The sequence below is a fragment of the Mchenga conophoros genome, linkage group LG7 (genome assembly GCF_057382185.1).
Source record: "Mchenga conophoros isolate Kocher_MC1m ecotype Shallow Benthic linkage group LG7, M_conophoros_male_GT1.1, whole genome shotgun sequence".
Classification (NCBI taxonomy): domain Eukaryota; kingdom Metazoa; phylum Chordata; class Actinopteri; order Cichliformes; family Cichlidae; genus Mchenga; species Mchenga conophoros.
Window position 1 is genome coordinate 59,231,088 of NC_140532.1, and position 23,971 is coordinate 59,255,058.

Here is a 23,971-nt window from a genome sequence, read left to right on the forward strand (position 1 = left end):
TTTGGACCAGATATCAGGTGTGCTGTGACATTTTGGCCAAACCAGACCTAAACAGCATTTGCTGGGACATTTCTCATGCTAGGCTCATAACTTTCAGACACATTTGACCCGCTTTAACCCACGTAAGGTGTGGACTCTTTAAAAGACGGAGATCCTCCAGTCTTGGTGTGGCCTTTGTGTCATCGTTAGGCAAAACAACTAATGCCCTGGAAATGTGTTGGCAGCTAATGTTCTGTTGCTTATGTAGTGGGTTTTTCTTTTGTCGTTCTTGTTGTTTTTTTGTATTGTTTTTCATTGTTTTTTTTAATTAAAATAGTTGTATTAATGAGCAACTGTTTTCCAGTGACACAAGTTGTGAATATGGGAATCTCTCCAGCACTGCCTTGACTCCTGCATGACGTGGGCACAGCTTAACTACCCTTTACTGCTTAATAAACAAGCCAAAATAGCCCAGGAAGTTTAAATCTCATTGCAATCTTTGGGGAGGAACAGAGATCCCATGATTACCCTCTCCCACTGTATTGGCCTACAAAATTATTTTTCACTTGGGAAATAATTAAAAACAATTCACAAGTACAGAATGTCTCAGAAATTTGACACATGCTAACTGACTAACTTTTTCAGGTGATTTTGCTCTCTTCTTGGCAACAGTTGGCCTTAAAAACAGTAAATCCAGCTAAAAAAGGTGAATAAATTAAGGGAATCCTGCGCTGACAGATGGTGCATCATAATTATGACTGGTTGGGTAGGAAATAGCACGAGATGCAGCAAGCAAAAATGAGACTGGAGTATCAAAATGGGGCTAACGAGCAGGAGACTGTTTACCCATCGTCTTTTTTATGTTAATGCAGATCAAACTGGATAAAGTCAGTTTGTGTAGAGTGACATTTGATCCTCATCTGTGTCTCCTTTCTTATAAAAAGGCAGAATGAGACCATTTTTGTCGTCTAATGACTTGATCGGTTAAATCTTTTTCCTTCTTGAGACATGCAAATAGTTTAGAGCTCCTCGTGGCGTGAGGTTGAGAGTGAGGACCGGCTCATGGAATGAAAAGACGAAGCTGTTCTCTGACAGACTACAACAGACTTGTCAGGCTCGCCCCGCTGCACTGCAATATGAAAGGATTTATTTCAATAGCACTTAACAAAGGACTGCCAGCAGAAAGGAAAACACAGGTTAATGCAAATAAAGGATCGTGCTTGAAAAACAGAAAGGTTGAAGACAGGAGCTGCTTCGGTGTGTTGTCAGGGTGAGGGTGAACTCCATCGGTCCAGCAAAAGCATGACTCCAAATATAAAAGCTTAATTTGGGGGGGAAATATAACCGAGAGACATATCCACGTGCCTTGAAATTATATTTAATTTCAAATAGTTTTTTTTCTGCGTGATAAGCAAGTATTTTCAGGATAGCAGGGCGAGGGGGAAAATATAATTAACTTTCGTGTTCATGGACAGAAAAATTCATGCACCTGTTATCTTGCATTGCAAATGCAACACAACCACATCCGTGTAGAATTATTATCTGATTCATGTGCAATTTAATTCAACGTTAATGTTAATCTGTGCAGAGACTGGTGCATGCCAACGACACAGGTTGGTAATGCATTTGCATTTTCCTGCTTCAGACCTGCGTGTGGGTATATGTGCAGAAGTGTGGAGCACAGCAGCACTTGGAGTTGCATATGTCTTAATTGGGAACCATTCATATCGCTGTGTATCAGACAGGATTTTTATTTTTTTTTATTGAACGCTGATGTGCATTTATTTAAGTAACTACAGTCATAGTTTGTACACATTATTCTTGAACACATTTTATTCATACCAGGCCTGTTTTACCTTACTGTTGGTTAGCAATGTGTCAAAACTACAGTGTCATTTTAAGTACAACGACACAAAATTAAGCAACGACAAAAAGAAAAACACAAAAACATCTCAGGAAATACAACATTAAATAAAACACACAAGCAGCATTTAACAAAAGAACAACGCTACCAAAAAGACGATATATATTAGCAAGATATTGTATCTTTTTTTTTTTTTTTGCCTGTCCCGTTTGGCTCTTTTGCCATCAGAATTGTTGTCTAAAGGCAAAGAAAGATGCCCAACGGAGGTCAGACAGGATTTTAAAGGCGAGAGCTCGTATAGGAGATCGTTGTTCATGTTAGATTGCATTTAAATGCTCGTGTTCTCATCCCGCCTCTTGGTCTACAGGAAAATGCAACAACATTCTTCTAATTATGTATTTAGCTGTGCAGATCTCTGCATCTCTTTTCTCTGTGAATGACTACTGCAGTTAACAATTCACATTTTTTTCACTCCAAGGTCACTGCAGAGCTCTTTAGCGAGAGGCAAAACGCTTCCTCGTCCACCTGCACACTGTGAGTAACCGTCAGCATATCGGCCATCTGCCGCCTTGTTTCTCCCTACACGTTGCATTGTATTGTTCCTCTGAGCTGTTTGGATTCAGCTACATGTATCGCTGTTTATTTTCTGAGCGTGCGACCTTTTCTATTTTTTTTGCACGCTCCTCCATGTGTGAAGTCTGTTACGAGTCTTCGTGCAGGTGCGAAACCCGACATGCCCCTACTGCCTCGTTAGGTGTACGACTTTAATTGGACTGTGTGATTTTGTGTTGTTTTTACGTCATTTTTTTCACAGTGTGTGTTTTTTGTTTATTCCTGACTGTGCGTGTGCGTGTGTGTGCACAGGCAGCGCACTTCTTCAAGCATGTATTTCTCAAGTTTGTGTGTGCGCCTGTATGTATGTGTGTGTTTATAATCCAAGGCCATTCAATAGCACCACGTGGATCCATCCCATATCCCGGTCGCCATGGTTACCAGGGCCACTTATCACAGAGGGTCCCGGCAGATCAAACAGGTGTGCATCCTGACTATGTGTCTCCTCGACGACGGTTGCTAGGAACCTTTGTTGCATGCAACATACAGGTGCTTGTCACCTCTGGCGAAAACCAGCATGAGCGCAAAAACATTGTCGTGATGTCCTGGTCTGATCTGGTGTGTGTGTGTGTGTGTGTGTGTGTGTGTGTGTGTGTGTGTGTGTGTGTGCGTGCACTCGGTGTCCTTGTGAGAAACAGTGTGAGGTTCGATTCTTCTGAGAGTTTTTTGGTTTTTTTGTCTGTCTTCACTTCATGGAGCTGCTCCTGCAGGACCTGGTGCTTAGGTTAAAGTTTAAAATCCATCAATGAATGTTTGAGGAAATTCAGTCTTGCACTTTCATGAAAAAGGTGAAGATTGTCCTGACTTCTGTTAGTCAACCCTGTTCCCATGATGCCAATTTACTGAGTTTGAAAGGCAGGTTGTAACAACCCTGATTGCATCATATTAGTATTATTTATAAAGAGCTAAAGGAAACATTTGGACACATTTAATTAATCTGGATAGGAGAAGGAAAAAACCCAACAATAGTATTGTTTGATGCTGATTGGTGCACAGAAATACATGACATCACTCTTTTCCAACTAAGCCCTTCCCACTTTAAACATGCAATCTTATTAGATCAGCCATCCGTCCATACATCCATCCATTTTGTGCCTCTTATTTGGCTCCAGGTTGCAGAGGTAGCAGTCCAAGCAGCAATGTGAGAGTAATTTTAAATATACTGCTCATAAAATAAATAAAATGTAATAAATAAATGATGTAATGGTCAGTGAAAACTAAAATCATCAATCCGTTGAAGGCTGAGTTCAAGTGTTCCCTTATTTAAACATTTTTTGAGCCATAAATGATTCTAAATATCATTGTTATAAATGTTGAACTTAGGTTTAGGAGCGAAATTCCACCTTAGGTGTGAAACCTGACTTCAGTTAGTACACATCTGTATTAAAGCTGCAGATGTGAACGCTTCCTCGTGCAGCTTTAATACAGATGTGTCTTTAGGGTTGGGGGGGACGGATGACGAGGAGGAAATGTGAAAGGAAACAATAACGGGACAATGAAATGAAAGGACGCAGAAGATTTGAGGAAAACTACAAAAAAACAAATAACTGTGTCACGCTGTGAACTCAGCGAGGGCGTTTTGACTTGGGCGCCCTGCTATGTCCACCTCCCCTTCTCTGCCCCCCCGTGCAGACTACCACCGCCGCCCTTTCACCCTAAGCCCCGCTGTTTTCCATCTCCACCCTCCTCCACATGCAACACCTGTCCTCCTATTCATCCTACTCCCGATATCTCCATCCTCCAGCACCTACTTTAGCTTTGCATCCTCTGGAGGAATCCTGCTGTCGATATTCCCCTTCACATCTCCTCCGCAATCTAATAAACATTAAAAGGCCAAACATAAGCCCCCACCCCACCCTCCCTCCCCCCAAAAAGAAAAAAAATCCCTTTCTTCCTCTCCACTTAGCATTAACACACAAGAGTAAAGCTATTCCTGATATTAAAATCATCATCAACTTCGGGTCTCTCACAGTTTGCTTCGCGCTTCGCTTCCTCCGATAATATTCACGAGATAATTAGTATTGACAGGAAGCACATGGTCTTGTTCAGTCAGCTGTTGAGTCTACAAGTATCCTCATAAATCCAATTGACAAGTGGCTTGCAGTCTGAGCTGCCCCCCACCTCTTTGTGAGTTTCTGTGTGTGTACACAATTACTGCAGGCAGACTGGATCTGAACTCACCTCGGGGGCATTTACACCTGCAGTTGATTTTGATTTTGTCTGTTTATGCCATCATTAAGTTTGGTGCCAGGTGAATGAGGGAGACTTAAGTGAAGCGCGGAACAACACGCAGTCTTTTTTTAAAAGCCGGATTTCTCTCGGTCCTCTTCTCTTGCGCCGCTTTCCTCCCACGTGTGCTTCACCTTTTCCATATGTCGCTCATTTGAGCTTTAATCCCCACATAACACCTTTTCTTTCTCTTGCTCTCACTCCCCCCTTTTCTCTCCCCTCTCTTGCACCTCTCTTACAGCACTTCCCTCAGATCTCCTCTCCTCAACAAGGCACCCCTCATCCTCTCCTCCTCCCTACCTCCTTTCCATGCATCTCCCCCGTTCTTTCCATTCGCGGTCCTTCCACTAACCCAATAACCTCGGCTCTCAAAGCTCCCCTCGCCTCTCCACCTCACCTTCCCTGCTGCTTTTCCAGCAACAACCAGCCTCCCCCTCAAGCCACCTGCACGCCGCCCCCACGTCTCTGGCTGCTTCTTCCCCTGCGGCGAGCCCCCATCTCAGGCCACGGTGTACAGGATGCTCCCTCGGTGAGAGGTCAGTGGTCTGGCTGTTTTTCCTCTGTTCTCCCCCTCAGCGTTTCTCCAGCCATGACTGCAGATCACACAGTCTTTCATTCACTCTTGAATAGCCTGCCAAAGGGTTACATATATATTTATATGTCCAATATTCTTTTCACAAATACAGTTTAGCTCATAATACTTTAGAAAGCTATTTGATGCTGTATTTTATAGTCAGTGGTAAGTGCGATCTCCTTGGGGATGAGGTGATTTTATAGCCACTCTGATGTGAATTATTATAATTAACTAGAGGAAAGATCTTACAGTTTAAATAACAAATTTTAAATATAGCAAAGTAAAGACAAGAACGTAAACCTAAAACTTAGCCAACGAAATAAAAATGAGCTTCTACATTCTAATCGTCGTTCGCTGCGATTGCCATGAAACAGGAGATGTAGCCTGAACTGATGCATTCACGTTTCTGTCTGTCCTATAGGGCTGATTAATTGTAAACCAATTTAAACACTGTTTTCAGTTGCAAAGAGATGAGAATTACCTGAAGCACAAAAAAGAAGAGAGAGACCTAATTGCTGAACCTGCTAATTTAACATTCATTTGTTTAAATGTTCTTTGGCAAAATTTATCTCTCTATATAAATTATCTTCAGAATTGCAAATCATAATGTATGCCGGTGGACAACGGACAGAGAAATCTGTTCTGTCACCGAGCGAATAATGAAAATGTGTCATCTTGGACGAGGACGGCAGACGCACGGCGCTCTTCAGAGAATTCCATTTTCTAATTCTCTGACAGACGCAGAGGGGGAGCTGAGCACATGTAACTCCCCCTCACATACACCAATTACCGCAATGAGCAAATGAAAGGCTGTGTCCCATCAGGGCCGCCGTAGGGGGTAGAGAGAAAGAGAGGGAGAGGGGAATGCATGGAGGGGAGGGGGGGGGGAATACATAATTGCCCCCCCTCCCTGCACAGACACACATACATCACCAACAATCATTGTCTGGTGTCTGTGTTGTCGATAATCCCACAGTTGTCTGTTACAGCAGATCGGCCCTCCCCGCCTGCACACGCTCTTCTTGGGGTTTTTTTTACGTGTTTTTTTTTTTATTTTTCTGTCTCCATTTCTTGTCTGTGTTTCTCCATCATGCCATTTTACCCACTCCACAGATCCCTCCGTCTCCCCACCTCCTCCTCATCAACTGTCACCATGCTCAGTGACATTTTGCCTGCCTTAGTTTTTACAAAATAGCAGTCAAAATATGTAGAGAGAGTCTGCAGGGTCAGTCAGTATTATCTGAAGCTTCACATCACCCGAACGAAAGACAGTGATTGACTGACTGAAGCTTAATTACTGTTAGTGCCAGTATCAGGCTTTAAAAATGCGTTTCAACACTCATTTTCAAGTACACGTTCCCGTTGCAGAGAGCAGGCAGACTCCTGAGCTGAAGGCAGCAAAATCAAACTTTTGTGTCTAATTTACAGCCGCTCTGCATGAGCCTCTGGGGTGCTAGAACTTAAACCTAACTGTAAATCTGAGAAGTGTGAAGCCCACCTGACTGCATGTTCTCACTGTGCTTGGCTGCAGCTCAGTGCCTCAGCAGGCTAATTGAAGTCAACCACAGGGCACTGCTAATGATCAGCCCACAGCGACCCTCGATCGTCTGTCATCTTTCTGTCTGCAGCCCTGTGTGGTATTTAGAGACATCCTGACGCTTGGCAGGAAATGAGAGAAAGGCAAAAAAGCAGGGTAGAAAAAAAAAAAGAGAAAAGACAAGGGAGAGGTGGTGTCGGTGGTGTGGACAAATGACCCAGGTGATGAAATGACCATCGCGCTGCGTAGGAAGTAGCCACGTCCGCCTCTGCTCACTTCCGCTCAGTGGCCAATATCCATCCTCCCCCCTCCCGAGCTCCCCGTGGCTCCAAATTCACTAACACAAAATCGATACGAGCAGGTGGAGCAGGAGGTGGGAGGACAGGAACTGTGGATGAGGTGAGAGGAGCAGGAGGAGGGGTGCAATGAGAAGAGGAGTGCGAAGAAAAAGGAGAGAAGGTAGAAAAAATGAAGGCAAAAGAAGAGAAAGAACAAAGGAGGTGAGGAGGAGATGGAAGGAAAGGAGATCATGCAAAGGAAGGGGAAAGGGGGGGATCAGAGTGAAAGGACAGAGGATGAGAGGAAAGACAAGAATGAAATCGGAAGAGGAAATTGAATTGAAGGAAAAACAGGAGAGAGGAGGAAATAAAATTAAACAAAGTAGGAGAACGAAGGTAGTGGGAGCACAAAAGGAGAAGAGCAGCAGATACAGGAAGGTAAGAATGGACAGTCAAAAAGAAAGAAGAAGAGAGAAAATGAAAAAGACAAGTGGTGGGAGAAAGGGAAGGAAAAGTGAAAAGGAGAGGACAGAAAAGGAGAGGACAGGGAAAAGAGGCAAATGGGAGATAAAAGACAGAAAAATGAGTGAAGCAGTAGTAGAAAGGGAAGTTAAAAGGAAAAAAGATGGTGAGCAGGTGCTATAATTTCTTCTTTCGTGCAATCATCTGAATAAAATCTATCTGACCCTTAAACCTGGAGGAGCTCAAGCGTGTGGAACAAAGGACACAAATCTGTTTTGTCCGTTTGGTGAAGGCTGTGCTTTTTTTACTGCCACCACAAAATGTAACCAGTCAACTGGAGTTTATTTCTGCCACGTTTGCCCCCGTGGCATTTGGGTTTATGAGTCGAGCCTTGGCAGTTAGATATAACGAGCGTCAAGGCTCCGCCAACCAGACATAATGTCCTGTATTACCACGAGAGAGTCCAACCTGAGCCCGAGGACACCAGAAAACCAGCAAATTATTGCCCACTGATGCCGTTTGCTTCTTTCATTCCTAATACCCAAATACAATTGACTATTTGCAGCATTTTTGTATTTATTTTTGTACATTTCAGTCCAATAAAGAAAAGCAACAAAGCTAGAAATAAAAAATAATAAGACGCCTAATGTTTTGGCCAACAAAACAAAATATTTTTGTTGCTGCTTTTGGATCAATTTAAAAAAAAACAAAAAAACAGGAATTTAAAGGAAGGTTTGTGATTGATTATGCGTTTGTTTGCTGCAGATTGCAGCAGAGTGAGCTGAAAGCAGACAAATCTGCTTATATATATATATATATATATATATATATATATATATATATATATATGTATGTATGTATGTATGTATGTATGTATATATATATATATATATATATGTATGTATATGTATGTATGTATATATATATATATATATATATATATATATATATGTGTTTATATATATGTGTATATATATATGTATATATATGTGTATATATATATATGTATATATATGTATATAGATATAGATATATATATATATATATATATATATATATATATATATATATATATATATGTGTATATATATGTGTATATATATATGTGTATATATATGTGTTTATATATATGTGTATATATATATGTATATATATGTGTATATATATATATGTATATATATGTATATAGATATAGATATATGTACACACTGCACATGTGTGTGTGCACAATAACAGCAATGCAATCCAAAAGAACATCCCTGCAGTAAATATCACTTAAGCCTGAGCTTTAATTTTGCGTTACATTTCAAGCCATGCATGTTTTTTTAAAAGTTTTTCTCCAAGCATGCACACGGCCACTGCGATATCGCCACATTAAGAGCCTTGTCCATGTGAAGTGGCGGCACGAATTAAAATAAACTCTTGGGAACTACAGCAGCTCTGTTTCCCTCTCATGAAACCGTAACCTATTTGAATTCATCATCATGAGCGAATGGTTAATGATTTGATTAGCTTACCATACATGTAAAGGGAAATTATTCATGTCCGATATGATGGAATATGATAAAAGGCTTTTTTTTTCCTGCACTGTATAAGAATTACATTTCACTAACAGGCCTTGACAACCTAATTGAACATTAGTCTAATATAGAACATTACCAGAAGAGAAATGAAAGCCTGCTGTCCTTGAACACTCTGTCAGCTTCATTGTGAACACTACTGTCTTCTCCCAGTTATTTCTCTCTTTGGCTCTGAGTGAAAGGACCTTCATCCCAAAGTGGATAGCATAATTTAGCCTGCTCTAATGACATAGAACTATTCAGCAGGCTGCCCATAATTGTTGGACCAGGGCTTGGAGAATAATAGTCCCAAACTCTCACCCTCCGAGCTTTTCATCCGTTCAAGTCTTAGTACACGCAGTGACCTAAGTCCTCTAGAAAGACTGAGAGACTGAGATAACTAGAGCCAGTAAGTTATGTGAACTATGGGGAGCCCATTATTTCTTAATATGCTTTTTTAATGTGAAAATTAGAAGCAGGCTGGACGTGGAGCTAATACCTAATGTGTCATTCTCTGAGTGTGTGCGTTCATGGGTTTAACCAGGCAGCGTGCCCTTGTGTGGCGATCTTCAGTGTTCCTCGACTAATACCTGTAACTCAGTGGCTCATAGTGGACGTTAATGAGTACCGAGAAGGGCAGAGGGAGAGAGAGGGAAAGGGGAGCAGTGCTGGTCTAATGAACTCATAGCTCGCTGTACGCTGTCAGTCTCCTGCTCAGCACTGTGACCTGGACAATGCAGCCACATTGTTTCTCCGGCATTGTGTGTGCTAACCCAGGCAGCCAGCGCCCCATAGAGAATCAATAGCTCCTGTAACTTAAACTTGGTGGCGGTGCGGGCCAGCGAAGGCAGCTGTCACTCTGGGCATTGTTGGCTCTGACAGCAGTCGCTGATGAGGGCATTGTGAAGAGAGAAACGGCAGAAAACTACAGACACGTTGTGATGAAATGTGGAGGCTACAAGTTCAACGTGAGATGATCAAGATTTACATCTAGAGCTGCAGCGGCGAAGAAAACGGCAAAGTTAGGGAGTGTGGAGAAAATATTTAGAGGAAAGCAAGGTCAGAAAAGGGGAATAGTTTTCTATTTATTTCCCCAGATCTACATTATATTTTTAATTAACGTAGGTTATACACGTACTGTCTTTGTACATGGACAGTGTAATTGTGGATATAACTTGATGCAGACATTATTTTGGCTGTCCAAATGTCTCTCACTAATATTATTGTTGAAATTTGGCCAGGCCAGTTAAGATGTTTTCATTTTTGCTCTAAAATGTAGGATTTATATTCATATTGTATTGTTCTTTATTATTTAGGCAGAATACTTTATTCTAAAAATACAACTAAGAACAATAAAATGAATTTTCAAAATTTGTATCTCACAGCTACACATGCATGAAAGAAGTAAAACATTCATGCGATAGGACCAAATAAAAATACTCAAGGCTTCATTTGTTTAAAGTGGTCTAGGCGATCGAGCGTGCTGCTTCCATTCAATGCTACCGCTATCCAAAATAAACATTTAATGATAAAGCTTCAGATTTTGTGAAACATAATCGTGAGCCCCTCCCCAACTCGGTAATTTATTGGTCCAGAAACGTGGCAGCTGAAGGCTTTTTGCATAGAGAGAACACAAATTGTTAAAATAAAAGCAGCGTAACCAGGGAACTGAATCAGTAGTGACTATGTGACCAGTTTAGTTCAACAGAAATCCCAGAAATCCCAGATCCAGACGAAGACTCTTTACAGTCTCAGAAGAGAGGAACCATCAGGTCACTGAGGTATTCAAAAACTAACACATTTCTTCAGATGCATGGCAGCTTCCTGCTCAGATTCCTGATGCCTTGCTAGTGTTATGATGTGACGCTAGTGCAGACGTTGGTTGTGACCGAAAAATCGATGAACTGTCCAATCAGTCTAGAATTGAACCTTAGTAGGTCTGTTTTCCAGCTTTGCAAGACCATTTCTGCACATTATGACAAGCTGTAAAGTGCCACTTTTGCTGCGTTGTGTCATCGTTTGGGTATCAAAGTGTCAGGAAAAGTGCTGTTTACATTTCACATTTGCATCTGTCAGCAAAATGAGGCCATGCAGAAAGGAGAAGCTGAATTCTCACCTACTGTCATCACTCAGGAACCAAAATCACAATATTGCACATCCTTAAATCCTTAAGGGAGTTTTCATAGTGTCAACAACAAGGTTGTTTTTTATTTTTAAACTTGGCCTTCAGGTCTATAGCACTAACCACTAAAGCCCATTAGGGTTTGGTGAGTGCCGTATGTTTAAACCCCGTCTTTGTGGGGGCTATTTTCAGCCACTGATTAACAGGTTTAAAAAGAAAAAGCCAATTTTCATGATAACAAGTGCAACAATGTGTCTTTGATAGTTTCTGGGCAACAGTGGAGCTCAATGGGCCTCGAGGAATAGCTTATATGAGGCTTTCGCTGCAGAGACAATATTGGTTTTGGTCTTTTTGTGCAGTGTGTTGACTCTAAGAGGGCTGTGCAAGAGAACCATGGAGAGGCAAAGAGGAACGGCACGATGCAAAGGAACACTAAAGCTTCAGCCAGGTAATAATCAGGATGTGAAAATCAATTTAAGAATTAAGAAAGGAACGTAGGGAGTTCTTCTTCTTTTTTTCACGTTCTTGTGAAAACTGTGATTTTACAATGGTGTTTTTAAGGTTGCGAAACCCATTTTCTTATGCAAACCGGTGAAAACCATTTATCCTATGCCGTGATTTCAGACATCAATCATGCATGTCATGAGCAAAATAAGAATGTGTTACTTAATTCCTGGAGAAAAAGGTGCCTCTATGAGATATGAAATTTTTTTCCTCCAGCTTTGGTAATATAAGACTTTTAAATTATACATTTAACAGCTCAACAGCCTCTGGTCCTGCTCCTTAATGGGCTTTAGACTGAGGTTTGATTGGATCCTGTAGTGCCTCGGCCCCTACGAGGACCCTGAAAGGCTCCGCGGAGCAGAGCACCCAGAGAGCAGGGATGTGAATAGAAAGGTATTGAAGCAGGTATTGAGGTCCTAAAGAGGTGTGTGTGTGTGTGTGTGTGTGTGTGTGTGTGTGTGTGTGTGTGTGTGTGTGTGTGTGTGTGTGTGTGTGTGTGTGTGTGTTCTTTTCAGGTCTTAAGAGCTCTTATGCCTGAGCAGTAAAACATGGAGCACAGCACACAGCACTCCCCGACCCTGCCGGTCATTTCATCTACTTCCAAATGTCACTGTGTCACAGACCTTTGTTAAGCTCAGCAACCAGGGCAACAGTGTGTGTGTGTGTGTGTTCTCTAGGTGAACTGACCTGACACACAATGTAAAAAGATATATAAATATATCAGGAAAAAAAAGGGGGAACCACTCAAAATTGCTCTTTATTGCTTCGCTGCTGTCTCCTGCTCCTCAGCATGTCCATTGCATTAAAACCATCAGTCTGGGCAAGATGGCCGTCATTAGAAAAGTGGTCTTGACCACTTGAGGTTGTAATTAAAGAAGTGCAATTCGTCGAGGGTTGGAACGCACAAAACAAATGGTGGCGAAACAATATAGACATCACAGAAGCTCCACATCCCCAGTGCAGTTCAGAGAAGCCACGGATTCTGCTTGGATCCTGTTTCTCCTCTGGGACGGTAATGAGGAGGGAAAGCCACGGCGGTCAGCGTGTGGCGCGGGACCGTTTACCCGCCATTAAAGATTAATAGAAATAGAAAGAACGGCAGAGAGGTCAGCACGGCCGAAGCCAGCGATATTAACAGGAAATAGGATGGAGCAGAGCCGCTGTAGGCGGGCTACATCTAAACAAGCCATTATCATTCATTTACAGGATATTTGTCATTCACAACACAACCTGCACCCACAAACCGCGTTGCGCTGTTTGGTTCGAATTGCAGACAACCGCTGTAAACAGTTATCTCGCTGCTTTATTCACACTCATCTGCACTTTGCTTTTTTTTTCCTCCTTCCTCTCCACTTATCCCTTCTTCTTTTTCATTTCCTTTCCTCCCCTCCACAGCTCCTCTCATTCTCCTTTTTCCTTAATTTCCTATGCTCTCATTTTCTCGTTTCTTTTACTTTCTCCCCTTCCCCCCTCTCCTCGTCTTCTCTCCCAAATCTTTTACTTTCCTTCCATGTCCTTTCTTTTCAACAACTGTCCCAATTTCTTACCTACTTCCCTTTCTTTTTCCTTCTCTTATGATTATCCCATCCCTTTATTCCTCCTTTTTCATTCCTCTCCTATTTCTTTTTTTCTCCCTCCTTCTTACCACCCCGTTTCCCCTTTCCTTTAATTTCCTCTTTTCTTTGCTTTCATATCCTGTTTCTTTTTTACTTTTACCTTGCTTTCCTTGCCTAAGTTAACTTTCCTTTCCTTCCCTCCTTCCTTGACCTTACCTTTTTTCCCTCCTCTTGCTTCCCTCATCCTCATCCCGCAGAGATCCAGCTTTATTGGCAGAGCTTTACAGATCCAATACCAGGAGATTAAACTAGTGTCCTTTTCCTCTTCTGTTATTAAAACAGCCGCTCAGCAAAGAGGGATCCACGGAGAAACATCTACGGTGAGACTTGTGTTTCTGTGTGAATTGCATGTGTGCTGTACAGTAGTTATCGGTGCATTATTATCCTAGCAGCTCACAGGCCAGCGGGGATGCTCCCCTAAATTAATTCATCAAGGCTGCTTCATCTCTCCCAGAGTACGTTTTTTCTTTTCTTTTCCTGTTTGCATCAACATGAACAGATCCCAAGTGCCTTGATGTTCCTGGATGTTTACACCATGTGTGAAGAAGGAATAAAAGAATGTTGATTTATGTAATGAATGCAGTGAAATAAAGTGCAAACACATCTAAGTCAGTCACACAAGTGTGTGATTAGCTTGTGTGACATATTCATGTCATTTGCTGAACTGTGAGCGGTAACTTCTGCTCTTTAGATAGAATATGATCATTCCTCTTCACTGTAAATGTGTTCGTAATAACTCCTCTTTTTACACAGATTAAACATCACGACAGTGTAGTATGCTGTGGAAGACTAGTGATTTTGTTGTTGTAAATTCATGTTTTTGACAACAGAGTCACAGTCTACCTCGGTATTCCACACCTGGACATCTTTCCTTCTAATTTCCAGTCAGCCCCTGGATGTTTTTCTCTTTGAAATGTGAATCCACGTTGCTGATTCATATGGAAAGCTACACTTCAGGTTTGCTGTTGGTAATGTTGAGAATGCCTTGTCAGTATATACAATACACACCTGGATTATGCACACCAGCACTGGGATCAGTGGGAGATGGTTGGGGTGGATGATGGGCATATGAAGCTCCTGCATGTCCCACTTTTGCATTATACCTTTCTCTGTGTTTGAGATTAAAAGCACTGTGGTTCCGGTCTGGAAAAGACTGTAATCATTTAATGTAATGAAAAATCATGTGTCTGAGGATGTGTGTACATTTTTTTTCCTGTATTCTCCTCTGAACTGAACTGTTTGTCAAATATTTGCTAAAAGTTCTGCTGCCATTTGAAGAATTTTGCAGAGTGCATTCAACAATAGATGTCTACCACTGCCACGGTTAATTTGGTGTAGAATTGCTGCTTTTGGATTTAATTTGCTGCAGTTGCAGCTGAGATTTATTTATTTATTTTTAAACTGGTTCAGACGTGTTTTAGACCCTTAGTTCATTTCTAGTGAAACATTTTATTTTGGAGCAAGTAAAAATTTGAGTCTTTGCTGTTCAGATTTTATTATGGCCTTGTGATGCAGTCCTGTGGTATTTTAGTAGTCTCCCACGTGTCTCTTATTGATTGTTCACTTTGGCCTCACCATTGTGGTCACTGACTGAATTTGGGGATGTTTGCAAACACCTAAAACTTTCAGTTATATTTACTTGAAAACTTCAAGCAAAATACTTTTTGCTCTCCAGGTGTCATCTGCCTCAAATCTCCACCTGTTTTCTTGTAAGGTAAGTACTGTAAACATTTACAGTTCCTGAACTCGCCTCTTTGTTGTCCTCGTTGGGAAAACTGCAGATTAAATAAAATGTTGAGGTAAAAACTTTGCTCCCAGCATTAAAGTGTTTCCTGCGCACTCGCAGAGCAGAGAAAAAGTCATGTTTCTGTGCCGACACTTCTTGTACATGATTTGTACTGCCATGTGTACATTTTCACCTGTACCTGAAATAAAATGAGAGCCTGGAGCCCTTTGGTGTGAGCTGATTAATGTTCCGCGCTCTGCATATTCCACCCCATTGTACATCTCAGCCAGACTCCAACTGTGGCAATCAATTCAATCAGCAGTGCTTATGAACCCATTACAATCTAGCTGAGAGCAGGCGGGGGCTGCATCCTTCGACTGGCCTCAGAGTAATTACTATTTAGTCAAGCCAAAAAGGATGGATGGATGGATGGCTGGACTAATAAAACACATCCTTAATCACTTCATGTGACTATGAATATGCATTACAGTGACTAGGCAATAGGAGTGGGTGTTGTGATATTTACACCCCCTTTGAGAACGCCATAGCACGTTGCCATGGTGACTAACGTGTCTTCAATTCTGAAGGCCAGAGGTCTTGCGGTGTTGCGAGGATGCCTGCAGGCCTCCAGGGTCTAATATATGATGTTGGAAATTCACGGGCGGCAGCGCAGCCAGAAACAGCCGAACCACTCTCACCTCGCTCGTAATTACAGGCTCAGCTCTCGATCTGCACAAGAAAGGGTATTTAACAGCGCCGTGAGTGAAATTTTCAAGCATGTGTTTGAACCTCTGACCTCCCGATGACCAACATGCATTTCTGTGTCACTCAAGCAGGAGTCGTACTTCTAGGGGCTTCTGAGAGCCGCACACGTGGGAGTGCTCTGATGAGGCATTTATTGTTTACTGCTTCTTTTTTAACCCCTCAGCATCCACTTTTTAGACCTCTTTATTTCCCCTTAGGCAGCTTCAAGGCTGGCAAAATCCCATTCACGGCACTCAGTACTCATTTCACTTTGTTTCTACTATTCATTACGTGTTGTTTCGTGCATCACTTTATACAGATTTCAAACAATTTTTTTTGCACATAAAACCTGCAGCGAAACAGATCAGTGGGGTTAGAAAGGTGAAGTGTACCAAAGCAAAATTTACACTTCTTTACATATTTCTATTCTGTTCTGCTGCAAGGACACTACTCTTTACAAGAGAGAACCAAATGCACCCACTCCTTAATCAGCCTTGACCTAACAGCTACTGAAATTTTTTTTATTTGTATTCAATTCTTGTAGATTTAAAAGCCTCAATGCACAATCATCTAAATCAACATGTGGTGAGAAGAGATGAAATACTGATAGAAAAAAGTTAAAAGTTTGGTTGGTTTTAAAGCTTAGTTGAATATTTTGAGACCCAACCCTGTTTCACTGGCTCTCCAGCTTCAGAGTACACAGACTGGCTCGTTACAAAAAAACATTTAGTCACGCTGGAACAACACATCAGGAATCTAAGTGACATTTTTACTCCATATAATGATTATTTTGACCATATTGATGAGCATTAATGAGCACTACACTTACCTTTTTATATGTTGTTGTTTCTTTCTTTGTTTTTGGTGCTTTAAGCCAGCTATGACGCATACTGTAGGTAGTCTGGGTTAAAACGTATGCCTCTTGTGATTATGAAAAATATCTTCCACAGGAGAACATAAAATCAAACACCTTACCTGCAACTGTCTTTGTTTTCATTTAAAAGGGCTACTGCATGAACTGAGTAAAATATGTGCTGATCTGATTATGCATAAAGCATTCCCAGCCTTCTCCTGCCCTCTGCTGTTCAAAGACTATAAAACAATGTGACCCAATTATAAAAAAAAATATCTGCAGACTGCTTGTACCACCACATATTTGCCATAAATGCTGGTTTGTATGATAGGAAACCAAGTAGTCATCCAGAGGGAACATATATTCAAGGTCTTTAATGTTTACTAGCTTAAAATGATGTTTTCCAAGTTTAAAATAGAAATCATGAGATCCTGTGAAATCCCTTCAATCATGAACCATATGGTAGCTGAAGGCAGAGGAACTCAGTATTGCCTTCTAAGAGTTTCTTTGAACCACTGGACCATCTTATCCTAGAGCTTCGGCACTTTATAGGGAATGACCAGAAGTTTATGAAATCCATCGTCTAACTCACATATTTTTACACATAAAGGAAAATGAGGTACAGTAGATATTACTGAGCCATAACTTTGAATAATGTCAAGGCTGAAGTTTTTCTCCAAACACAGGGGCTATTTCAAAGCAAAAAAGATTTCTCCGTGCAATCAGAGATATTCTCCTTAAATACAGTGACATGGTGGAATATCTTGAATATTTACTGCTTATTTGGAACCACTTAATCTTTAATCATACATTTATATATATTATGGTACACAGAGAAGACGTTTTGGCAGTATTATGATATTCCCTCCACCTGTACTTTGGACCCAGTGCAGACACCACTGAGTCTACCTGCTCTATGCTCCCTTATAGTTGACATCAACTCTTTCCTGGAAGCAGGATTGGTGCCTTCCAACATTAAAAGTGCCTCAGTCACTCCCATCCTCAAGAAGCCAGGTCTGGACCCTGATGACCTTAAAAATTACTGACTGATCTCCAACCTTTGTTCTTTAGCAAAATCTTGGAAAGCAGCCACCCAACTCAATCAACATATGTCCAACCATAAGGTGGACATATGAACCATTTCAGTCTGGTTTCAGAACACACCACAGCACTGAGAGTTAGCCACAATGTGCCTCAAGGCCCTGTTCTTGGAACCCTTCTGATCCATTGATGATTCTTATGCTGACAACACACAACTTTATATCAGTACAAAACCCTCCACCCAGTTTCCTCCCCAATCACTTGTCAACTTTCTGCATTAAGTTAAAACATATAGGTCATCTAACCTACTCAAGATCAACAGTAATAAAACAGAGCTCTTGGCTGTGGCCCTCAGGGCCCTACTTTGAAAGACTGTTGCACCATCTCACCATCCCCAGAATTTCGCAACTTGGGTTTCGATCTAGACTCCACACTTTAATCCCAGGCTCAAATCTGTCACTAAAGCAGTGTTTTTTTTTTGCACTTAATGAACATCTCTTAATTTCGGTCATTGCTCACTGACTCCATAGCAGAGCCCCTCATCCATGCCTTTGTTACCACACAGCTGGATTACTGCAGTGGGGTCCTGTTTGGGATCCCCAGCAAAGCCCTGGACAGGCTCCAGTATGTCCACAACTCAGCTGCCAGGCTTCTAACACACTCTCTGGCAACATATCACCCCCACCCTCATAAATCTCCATTGGCTCCTGGTCAAGTCACACATCATTAACATCATCATCTGACTTATAAATCCCTCAATGCCCGGGCACCTCAGTACCTGTCCAACCTCCTTCACCTTTGGTTTCCTGAAAGGCGTTATACGAATCCAAGTCATTATAATGAGAGCCAAAGAATGTGAAAGGCTATAAATGACTTGATCAAAAAAACAAACTCCAGATGAGTCTAAACAAATTCATGGTAACATAGTTTGAAGAGTTTCATGAGAGGTGTTATAGTCTGACTTGCACCCCATTTGAATGAATCCATCCTCTGCAGTGCTCTTCATTAAATATGGAAACCTAAAACCAAAGAAATGCATTTAGTGAGTTTTAGTGTAAAACACTGAGACTGAAAGTCAAGCATGGTGCGCGCTTTATGGTGTCCAACTGTGAGCAGAACCAGGAGAGGGCGATGTAGCTCTATGTAAAGATCACAGCATATATTCACATAATCAGGAAGATAATAAGCTGACCTTACCAGTGCAATGAAATAGATGAAGTCAAATTATCTACACCGGGAGATAAACAAGACTCTTACTCTTTGAGCTGTGCAATGGTCATTGCTTCAGAGCCTGAAGTAGCTGAAGCCGACACTGCTTAGAAGAGGTAGTTGCTCTAATCACAAGTCAAAGAGGCCAGACTGAAAAACAAAATGAAGACCCTGCAGTCACAGTGGCAGGTAGGCTGGCATTTAGAAATGCTCAGTTAGTATTAAGGAGCTCAAAATATGGCAAGAAAATATCCCCCATAGCATTACACCATCAGGCTGAAAACAGATGGGTACACACTTTTGTGTTTATGACCCCACCATCTCAATGTTAAACCTGAGACTCATCACAACATTTTTACCAATCTTCTGGCTTCAGTTTGGGTGAGACCATGAAAATTCTTCTGCTTCTGTAGCTCATCTGCTTAGCAGTCCACATGTTGTGAGTCCATAGATGCTTTTTAGCATACATTGTTTACAGCCATTAACAAGGCATGACTATGCCTACATGCCTAAATGCACTGAGGTCAGGCCTGGACTGATAATCTGGCGTACCGGGGATTTTCCCCCGTAGGCCGATGCACTTTTGGGCCAATGAGCCAGTCTGAAGAGCCCCTGACAGCAGTCCATTGGTTCATTTTCATGCTGACACTGGATTGCCCAATCAAATCTCTTAATACAACCAGCCCCTCTCCTACCTTTGCTGTAGGAAGACACAAAGAAGCCATTGGGTTGGTTGATTAAAGTGCTATAAAGTGCAGTTGAATAGGTTTAACTAATGAAGTATTTGGTGAGTTTATTATTTATAAGATAACAATAGTGAAATAAGCAGATGTGTCTAAATTTTTAGATTATACTCTACTAACAGTAATGTTTTGTACAAGTGTTTACAGCTGTCATTGCCTCTCACTCACAAACGAACTCAAATCCTGAGAAAAAAAGAAATTACACCAAATAAAAACGGGACACCGATCATATGCTTATGGATGTATTTTAATAAAAATAATTCTGTCAAAATTAAACAGAAAACATTTCTTTTTTTTAACATAGTTCCAGTACATAGTTTTTTTTGTAATTATCATTTTTCCTTTTTTTTTATATTGTTTTAAAGGTTTTACAAGTCATGCTAAGTAGAGGGTAACTCATTTCACATTTTTAAAACATTTTTATTTTTTTCCTAAAACTCAAAAGTGAAAATCTGAAACCAAAATCATGATAGAAGTCAACTGTGCACAGCTGCGGCGCCTAAATCAGTTTCTCCGGCCTCTCGGGAAGCCTCGGAGGCCTCGGGCTCGTTTCTACAACTGCTCGCATCTCCTTTCCTTCTAACGGTCACTGAGCATGTCAGTGGCTGGATAATGGGGATAATGGGGGAAAGCTGTGTGGTAACACCGCTGAGATGCAGCCCAAGTCCAAAAACAACAGGACAGCAGCAAGATTTTTTTTTCCCCCCCTACAGGTGTGTAACAGAGGTTTCTCTTTCAATAGTGTGTAACAGAAGTCCTGTACAGCTGCAGAGGCAGATGCTGTGGGTGTGTCTGTATGTGTAGTTATTAGAATAAATCCTACATTAGCAGAAGGTGTTTAGAAAAACAAAAACAAAACACCAGCTAAAAAGATATGACCACATAACCTAGACGGAAAATCTCTTATGAATAGAAATACACACTTCAGGGTGGATCAGCACGCCGCTCGCCAGGTCACGACAAAGCAGACAGAGACAACGTTTCGTCAGTCACACATTATCCGTCCACTTTGTAGAAAAGAAATCATTTCATATGTTTACAGAGGAAAACATGTTTATCATTAAAACCAAATAATGAAACACATGTGACTGGGGTGGTAGTTAAACTTAATGCTTCCGACACACGGGAAAAATGAAGTGAATAATGCTGCAGCGTGAGCCAACTTTACAGAGCTAACATTGTGAAAGTAATTAACGGGTTAGTTACTCAATTAATGTTTTATTCTATTGTGACTGGCTGCCATTTTTGTTGTGTAGAAACAGTATCAACCTGAGAAAGTTGAGTTGATGAAAACAAAAAGCTTTGAATCCACATGTTTAATAGTTCCTGTGAAATCCCTTCAAGATTTCCATTTTAGCTTTTCCAAATACTAAAGAACGGAAAAAATATCAGTGTTACCTCCAAATATATTCTAACTCAAGTGTGGCTCCTGTAAAATAAAAATGAAGCCAAAAAAGAGCCATTAAAGCATAAACGACTGAACTTCAACCAGGCCTGCTAACACGTTAGCTCATGTGTGTTACAGAAAGGAACACAGTGGCTTTTTGGTCTTTTTTGTTTTTGCAAACATTTAAGAAATATTTTAGAAATAACGTTTTGTACTATTCGGCTATGTGAGCTTAAAAGCAGCTGAGCCCGCTAGCAATGTAGCCAGGTAGCATGTGGTCTTGCTAAAACAAAGGCTAGTTACTGTACAGTGTGTTGAGGAGCAGCAAAATGATTGGCTGATTCAAAAGAATCAACCTCGTCAGCCACCAGTTAGTGAATTAGTTTGTGTTTTAGCTGCGTAGTTTCAAACAAAGTCCTTAGCAGACAAAATAAAGATGGCTTCTCTAACATGTAGGTGGTGAGGTACAGCTAGTTAGTAAAAAACTAGCTAAAGCACTAACCAAAACTTACTTGATGATATTAGTGAAGCCTAATAGGCCTTTTTCGTCCAAGCAGATATTTTAAGTTGTCATGAGAAAAGTTACTTTTGGACCAAGTTTTAATGATGGCTCAGTTCTATTACACATAAAAATGGAGCCTTGTCTGAGTGGTTTCATTTGTTTTCTTACAAATTATATCTGTGTTTATCTCATAATAACCCAGAGTCTCTGCTGTGGAAAAAGGTCTAAGGGTGCCGAAGCTGACATGAAAACTGTGAACTGACCGTGTAAAACTGAGTAATTTAAAGTCGTAATATCTTCTTAATTAATTTTAATATCAAGCCAAGTGAGAAGTGTCTGGAAGCGGTATTTTGTACTTCTGTTCGTACTGATCTGACTCATACCTGCCAGCATTTTGGTCTCGAACACCCAGAGATTTGTTGATGTCATGCACTGTATGACATCTACCACCGTCTACCTTGGATCATGGCTTGCTGCCCTACGAAACTTCTTACCCTAATGTTCTATTTCAATCTGCAGTGTTTGTACTACTGCACTAATATTGACTGCATTTACCTGTCACACACATCCTGGTTGTTATTCTTTAAGCGTGTTTTAAAGTGGTGCTCTCGTCTTTGTTGACGGGTAAAGCATTAAAGGAGCAACAGCTAACACAGGAATCCTGCCTCTGCAGGGAGCTGTTGCAAAGACACGCCTTGAATCTGTTTTGGCTGATAATATGTGTAGTATGTGGACTGCATGTAGATAGTAATTGAGAGACAGCTAAGAATACTCGGACCAAAAAAGCAAACTTATTATGCAGCTTTAAGTATGAGGGAAATATTGTAAAAACAGGACTGTTGGCAGGTATAACCTGACACCAAAACAGGAAGTAGCGGACCTGAGCACTGTCTTTACTTGCATGTAAATCTCATTGTGGCCAGCAGCTAGCCTGAAGGGTAAAATGACTGTTTTACCATCATGTTATTGTACATATTGAAAAGAACTCTGGGACTAATTTGTTTTACAAACCTAAAGGGCTTTGTGTAAGGCAAAAAGAGAGAAACTTTCCCAACAACCAGAACTGGTTTTCACAATCTTTAAAATCAAAACGAAAGATCACACAGTGCTCCCTAAAAAACTACACGTGTGTTCGGAAGATGGTTTTCCTTTTTTTCTGAAACAGTGTTTGCAACAGCACATGCACACAGCAGGTCAGGCTGTGGAGGATGGCGAAGGAAAAAAGGGCAGCAGTAATTAAATCTCAGGGGGAGTGCCCTGAATATACACACACACACACACACACACACACACACACACACACACACACACACACACACACACAGCGCTTGTTAAGCTGAGTTTGATACTGACTTCCTCAATACTGGCATCAAGGTGGCCATTAAAATAGTGTAAGACTTGGTCCTGAAGGCGGATGTTTTCGGTGCAGCTCTTGCCGAGCTCTGCCACCTGCAACCACATCGCTGATTGGTCGACGTTGTGGTTGTTACGGTAAAATCAAGGCTCCAACACCTCCAATATTCCACTGTAGTCTCTTGTCATCACCCTCTCTCCCGGCAGCGTTCGCAGCTACAGAGGACCTTCAATTATGTTTTTTTTCTTTTACATGGGTAAAGTTTTAAGGAAGTCTCCTATTCTTTGGGTAAAAAATTGCTAGCTCGCACAGACATATTAGAGTATGACTTGGAAGCTTTGTCCAGTGAATTTTGATTTTCTTTGACTTTCTGGAATAATTTTCATGACGAGTTTGAACCCTTTTGTATTTCAAGATCCGCCGTGTCTAATTGAGAAAAAAAAAGGCCTATAGGCGTCACGATGACTGTGGAAACCAGCTTTTGGGTATTGTGGTCTGTGATATGGTAAACAAGAACATCAATACTGACAGCAGGGAGAAGAAATCCACCCGTTAAAACAGAAGGGAAGAATCAGAAGGAGGTTTACAATTTCTTTGTTCCAGGATGAGCACAACAAACTGACACAAAAGAACTAAAAAACAAAAGAAAAAAAAGGCTAGATGAACAGAATAATAATTATCTTTAAATAGTGTCACACATTTATTTATTTTATAATACTAAATAAAAAGGAACCTTTCTTTTCTCTCTCTCTCCTCTGCCTCTCTTGCCTGTGCTGCTGGCTCGGTCTGATGGACAGCCAAATGCACCAACGCTCCTTCCTCCGTTGCCATGACAACTACCTGCTGGACATGTCTTCTCTCAGTGCTACTTAACAATAACCTGTGGGAGAGATGTGGGGTAATGAAATGAATGTAGCATGATTGATAGAAATACAGCGGGAGAGCATTTTATCCTTTCCCCCCCCCCCCATTTGAGGCATGTGTGCACATTAGCTGTAATTAAAGACAATAACAGATGGAGATGAAGGTTGTCCTCCATCCATACCTTTAAGACAAACATGCCAGTCACCATGCAA

At 41.1% G+C, this 23,971-nt stretch overlaps 1 protein-coding gene across 1 annotated transcript in view; it reads right to left on the reverse strand.

Moving 5' to 3' along the window:
* Positions 1-19,880: 19,880 nt before the first annotated feature.
* Positions 19,881-23,971, reverse strand: part of ranbp10 (RAN binding protein 10) — a 41,655-nt gene continuing 37,564 nt past the window's right edge. The window contains exon 15 of the mRNA XM_085280509.1: positions 19,881-23,775. The gene's annotated coding sequence lies outside the window, so the exon portion shown is untranslated. The remainder of the gene's footprint in view (positions 23,776-23,971) is intronic.